The following is a 6842-nucleotide window of genomic DNA, read 5'->3' as shown; positions in this document are numbered from 1 at the left end:
CACACACACACACGAATTGGGCATGAGGTAAAAATCATTCCCAGAAGAGTAGAATGTTCTGAGTAAACTTGAGGCATATTTAACATGAATCTATTTGCATTTTGAAGCAAAGAAAGGGAGCAAAATTTGTTGAATTTTTACTTTTAGAATAGGTTATAATTCTCATAGGCAAAAATCTACTAAACACTGAACCTATCACCCCACCATTACTAGTTCCTTAAACTATTCTACACTTCTTCTGCAGTAAACAGTGAAATCACCAGTAAAGTGTTTTACAAGTACATGTATTCAACCATTTCTACTCTAAGCCAGGAGATATTGCACACGATTCTCTGTGCCTGCTTCTTCACATTTTTTTTTCAGGTTTCATCTTTTAATCAGCTCCATGAAGGACATCATAAACACTACATGAAGACACAGCAGAATATCTTTTTCTTTCAGTATTAAAAAATGACATTCACAAACATTTTAAAGGAGCTTTTCTATATAATCAAGGTGGTAATCTTGAGTTAAAAAAAAAAAACCTGTAAGCTAATTATGTTCTTGACATAGACTGCTTATAGATACATTTAGAAATCACTTTCTGGCCATGATAAACATTGTATACAGGTCCTTAAATACACATCATTATTATTCATTTTAAAAATCAGTCTGGCCAATCATTTTGGTCAGAAGGAATAATCCTGAGAGCTCTAACAACAACAACAACCAAAAAACCAAAAAAAACCTGATAAAAAGATAAAAATACCTGGATTCTAAAAATTTGTCTTAATTTGTCTTTAAATGGGAAAACACACATGGAGCTTTCTGAAAGGTATTTAACAGGCTACCTCGGGAGCTCAATTAAAAAATATAACTTGATGTACTAAAACAGATGTTTCAACGCAGCTCCAAAAATCTTTATAAATACAGCAATTTGGAAGGACGATCCTGGATCAGAAGTGTTATTCCTTGTGTATTTACATATGTGAGCAGGTCTCATCTCAGTTGTCATAATTGTCTCTGTAATTTCCTCCTGAGTAGCGGTCATAACCACCCTGGCTGCCACTATAGTCTCTGGAGCGTCCATATATCCATATCCTCCAGGCCGACTGTCATATCTGCCACTCCCATATCCCTGGTCCCCGCCACCTCTTGAGTAGCTGCGACCACGCCCGTGGCCCCCAAAGGCACCCCCTCTGGTGCCCCGTGCAGACTTGCCTGCATGGTCCACTCGGATCTGCCGACGATCCAGGGACTCTCCATTCATGGCTCTCATGGCATCTGAGGCATGTTCTGGGTTGGTGAAGGTGATGAAGCCAAAACCTCGGGATCGTTGAGTCTCCCTGTCCTTGACAACCACCACTTCAGAAATAGGCCCAAAGCTACTGAAGTGGTCTTCAAGTGCCTGCTCATCGGTGTTAAAGTTCAGTCCTCCCACGAAGAGTTTTCCTTCTTCAGAAGACATGATGGTGGATTTGAATTCTTTGAATGTGAAAACACTGACGCGCCAAGTTCGGAGGAGCAAGGAGAACAGGCTCTTCACATTTTTTATTGGCAATTTCCTTAAAAATATAATTCTCTGATGAACTGAAAAAAAGCATTGATTTTCAATTTGTCTAGCTTCTTCTTATGAAGGCCTCAGAGATAACTTTCAAACTTTTTTATGGCTAGAACTAAGATCAAAGGCCCCAAAATCTCATGAAGAAAGCTGTGGCCAAATTCTTCAATATACAATTTACCAATTACTTTTCCAGAACTCAGTATTGAGCCTTCTCAGATTTCAAAAATAAAATCCTCTTCTTGCAGAAAGTGAGAGAGGAGATGTCCCAAGAATATCAGTTCTGTAGCACCAAACAATAATAAACTAAAACTCATGATCTGCAGGACAGGGAACTCAGGACAGATGTGAGCCAACAACAAAAACATTTGTTCAATACAAAATTATATTTAAAAATTGCTAACCATCACCAATCTGTGGTCTCTGCATAGCAAACGGAGAGGTAAGATAAGTTCTGAATATAAAAAGTGACTTAATAATTCTAATTATATTTAAAGTACTACAGAACACAGAAGGTACTGGACAACCATTATGAAAAAAGAAAAGAAAAATAACAGAAACAAGACAGATGCTGGTGCCTCAAGCTTATTATCCCAGCTATTCAAGAGGTTCCTACCTGAGAATCCAGTTTTGAAACCAACAGGTAGGAAAGTCCAGTTGACTCAAATGCAATTAACCCCACAAAAAAGCTGAAAGTAGAGCTATAGTTCAAGTGGTAGTGTATCAGCTCTGAGTGGAAAAGCTAAGTGATAGCACCCAGGCTCTGATTCTAAGACTCAGTGTTGACACATAAATAAAATTAAGTAAATAAACAACCAAGATTTGGAAAATAATGGAATGAAAATTCTAGTAATTAAAAACAAAAAATTTAAAGATTTGGTTTGATATTAGACAAATAATAAGTTGTCCAAGTGGAGAAGCAAAATGGCATTAATTAGATATACAATAAAAAGTAAGGAATTATGCAATTCTAGTTATAAAATTCTAGTTATAAAATAAAGAGATCACAGTGCAAACATCTGTTATTTGCCTAACATGATTTCAACCAAGGAAGAATAGGATGAATGAAGGAACAAAAATATAATCAAAGAGAAATTAACTGAAAAGTAACCTCAAGTGAGTAAACTATCAAGTCATTGTACTATCAAACCACATGAAATGTGAAATATGACCACATACATATTCTGTTTGTGCAAATAAAATTGATTCATCTTTGCATACTGAAATTGCATATATAGAAGCTTTATAAATATGAAATAAATATATATAAAACAGTAATATATAATTCCTTTGTCATAAATTAATTGTTCCTGCATCAAGTGGATTTCTATCAATGATATCAGAAAATAAATTGATTGTATGAAATTATTTAATGCCACTTACCTCTGTAACTACATTACTTCTGTATTGTTAACATCAAAGTAGCACAAGTAGCAACACAAACTAGGGCCCATCAGTAACCATTTCTAGGGAACAGAAATGTGAACTAGTTCAAGTCACCTCATGTGGTTTTGGGAAATCAAGGTGTCCTCAAGGACTGGTCTCATCTGAGGTTCACATCAGAAAAAAATCTGTTTCTATATTCCCAAAGTTGTTGATAGGATTTTGTTCTTCAACTGAAGGTCATTAATTACAACAAAGACTTCATCTTGTTACCTGACCTTAGTATATGCAGCTTCACTTTTCCCTTCCCCTCCCCCTCAACTCTCCTCTCCCCTTTCTCTCCCCTACTCATTTCTCTGTTCTAGTCTCCTCTTCCTTTCATTTTTTTAATGTTTCTTTTCCCTCCCTTCTTTCCTTCCTTCCTTCCTTCCTTCCTTCCTTCCTTCCTTCCTTCCTTCCTTCCTTTCTCTTTACCTTATTTCATCTTATTTTTTTCTTTAACACAGGGATTCACTACTTATTCCAGGCTGGCCTCATTATCCTCTTGAGTCCCAAATACTAGGATTACAGGTATAATAATTCCACCATACCCAGTTTATGGGAGCATTTTTTAAAGTACCTGGATCAGAAATTAACAAACAAAAAGATATAACCCTAGATAACAATGCCATTTCAATTACTTTCTATTATTTCTATTACTTTGTTCTATTAAGAAACAAATCTTATTTACAACCCATATCAAGGAAAAGAGTTCATGAAAAGCTATGTATGTTACTAATTTTGGAGATGATTGAGCAGCATTTTAGAATCTACCCTCCAAAGGAATTTAGCTAATTTTGTTATAGTCTCATCAATATTGTACTTGAATTTACATTAAATCTACATGAAAAATTGTTCTTGCATTTAATAATTTTGCTCACTGATCTCTAATATATTTAAGTAGGGAAAAATCTATATTCCCAAGCAATTTTCTTAGTTGAAGGAAGATATTTGAAGTAATTTATTCCTTTCATTAGCTGAGTATCCTGTGCTAATAGATGTTCTGAATGCTACAAAAAGATCTTTAATATTTTATTGTTATTTTTCACATGTTTATATGTACACATAGAAAATAAACAGCCTTTGAATTAAGAAGACATTATTCTGCCTCCCAAACTCATATTTATATAACTAAGTCCTCCCAAACTCATGTTTAAAGGACTAAGTAATTCTCAAGACAAGACACATCATGAAAAAAAGAAATGACCTTTATCAGCAAAGTTGTTAAAGTATAGGGAATAAGAAAATAGCTATTCTCAATATCTCTTCCTCAACAAGCTTTTATTTTTGAGCTTCTGATTATTCAGATACTCTTTCCTTGTGAACCAAACATCATGGCCTTACTGGCAGTGAGTCTCCAATAGGACACAAATAAACACAAAGATATTTTCATATGTGCACATACATACAAGTACACACAGATATACACATCTGTACATAATTACACATGTACTGGCATATTTTAATGATATATAACTATATAAGCGTTCCCTAAAACACTGAAATGTACGTTTCTATGCTGGATTCAGAATGTGATTATAAGCATTATAAACATAACCCACCTCTTTGGCCATCATCCACACATTTATTAACTATATATATATATATATTAATGTTTGAAACTACATGCAAATTTTTGAGCTTCTAAGACTGAATGAGGTCATTGTATTTTTACATCATCTGAAATGTTGGTGATAAAACATAGTCATTAGATTTTATTGAGAGAATTGTACCAGTAATATTCAGTCATTTGACTTCAATTTTCAGTACTTCATATTCTGTTCATTACTATTTTTAGAGATCAGATGCCGGGGCCAACCAGCAGCAAACCAGGGTTCGCAGATTGGGGTTCCTGAAATAGGGGACAAGGACTAGGAAGAAAAAGAAGAGAGACAGACACACCGGGTCCGGGATGTCCGCAGTCCAGGCAAAGACTGCCGAGAGTGCCGGGTTTATTTTCCACTCCCCCTTCTTCCCTCCTCCTCTCCCAGGGAACCTCCAGGTGTTACATTCATATGGTAATTCTCAGGTCATTTACATAGAATAGGGCCAGAAAGCAATAAGACAATATAGCCATCATCTGATGCAAGTCAAGGTACAGTTTGATTCCACTCTGGCTCCCAACATGTCCCCCGTTTTTTATTTTAAAAGAAACACAAGTGCAATTTTTACTCTTTTCTATACCCCTAATTTATCCTGTCACATTTTCCAAAAATGACTTTGGTCCCTTGGTCCAATGGGGATTTGATGGGCGGAGATTCAACTTCCGTGACTTCTTCAAGCTGACTCAGGGGCGCCGTCTCCACGCTTGACCAGGGACCTTAAGAAGCCCAGCCTGTTTTATCAAGGGGTTGCAAGGATTAGACACCAGGAACAACAATCTACTCCAAACTAGAAATCATACTTGACATTCAACAACTGCACAAACCATCCTTGGCCACAACAGCGCAGCCTACCTAGCACCCATTTGCAAAGGCTTTTTCTTGATTGTCTGGGGAACTAAATTTCTGCAACCTTAACAATGCTTCAGTTGTCAGATCTAAACAGATTAATAGAGACACAAGCCTCAGATCCACAAACTTTTCCTGAATTTGTGGCTGGTGTCAAAAATAAAAAATAAAAATTTTACTCAATTAGGACTTTAAACTACCCGCTATCACAGAAGATTGACAAGTTCCTGCCCAGTTATGAAAGGCACGGGCATTAGTAAGGCATGCTTACAAACTATTCTATGACCTCCCGGCTCTGATTAATTTGAATGGCCAAGCACAAGTGACTAAGATCTGACACCATCTCTGCCATCCAAGCAGAGGCTTTCCTGTCCCAGTAGTGTCTCTCCACACAGGGATAAACATCCCATTGGCATTTCACTTTGTTGATTGCTGGATTTGAACTCAGGGTCTGGGCGCTGTCTCTCAGCTCTCCAGCTCAAGGCTAGCACCCTGCCACTGTGAGTCCCGAGCTTGGTGCTTGAGTGCTTCCCCCCAGCTTTTCAGCTCAGAGCTAGCACTCTGCCACTTCGAGCTCCAAAGCAACTCTGTCCCAGCATCCTGCTGGCAGATTAGACACCACAGTCTCACAGGGACTTTGCTTTGCCTGGGCAGGCTCAAAACTGTGGCTTTCAGATCAATGAGTCCTACAAAAGGCCACTTTACTCCAATTAGAAGCAACAAGGTGGTCAATACAGAAATAGTCTCTAAGCATGATCTTACCTGGAACTTGGTGAGGGCCAAACTTACATCTGAATGAGGATCTGCTGTCCTTCTCCATGGGCCTTCTGGAGATTGCTATAAAGTAACTTACAAGAGTAAGCTGAAATAGCAATTAAGCAACCATTTTGATAGTCCTAATTTTCCTTGTTTCTTTTTTTGAAACAAAGCTTTAGGACAACTTTACTTTTAAATTTTGTTCAGAAATGGTTTCTAATTTTCTTTAAAACTTTTACACTTTTTAACTTAAACTCTTAACACTTTGGTCTTTATTTGCATTTGAAAAACCTTTAAGGCTAAAGGAATTCCCTTTGCCTCCAGGCCCTCTAAGGCTCAAGGCACTCCTCTTGCCTTTTAGAAAAAAGGGCTCTTTTGCAGTTTAGATTACTGTCTAGAACTCCAACAACAGTTTAAACTCAAATAACAGTTTTTCCCTAATTCAAGAACTATAGACATCAGTGCACCAAAAGTCTAAGTCTGGACTTAGTTTCCTCTCCTTTTTTAAAATACACCCAATAGCATGGAGATAAACCTTTAAACATTCCTTTAAAATACTAATCACATTATCCACATTTTACCATCAGATTTCTAGTGTCAGTTTGCAAAAAAGGACAGGCAAAATTTCTGACGTTAATGAACAATTTTACATTTAAATTTCTAATACATGTTTC

General features: G+C 36.8%; 1 pseudogene; it reads right to left on the bottom strand.

Annotated features, from left to right (window-relative positions):
* Window positions 1–615: 615 nt before the first annotated feature.
* On the bottom strand, window positions 616–1511 carry LOC150061415 (RNA-binding protein 3 pseudogene; annotated as a pseudogene).
* Between the last annotated feature and the right edge of the window lie 5331 nt (window positions 1512–6842).

Source organism: Megascapheus bottae, chromosome 6 (genome assembly GCF_031878675.1).
Source record: "Megascapheus bottae isolate mThoBot1 chromosome 6, mThoBot2.hap1, whole genome shotgun sequence".
In the NCBI taxonomy this organism is placed as follows: domain Eukaryota; kingdom Metazoa; phylum Chordata; class Mammalia; order Rodentia; family Geomyidae; genus Megascapheus; species Megascapheus bottae.
This window is presented reverse-complemented; position numbering and strand designations above follow the sequence as displayed.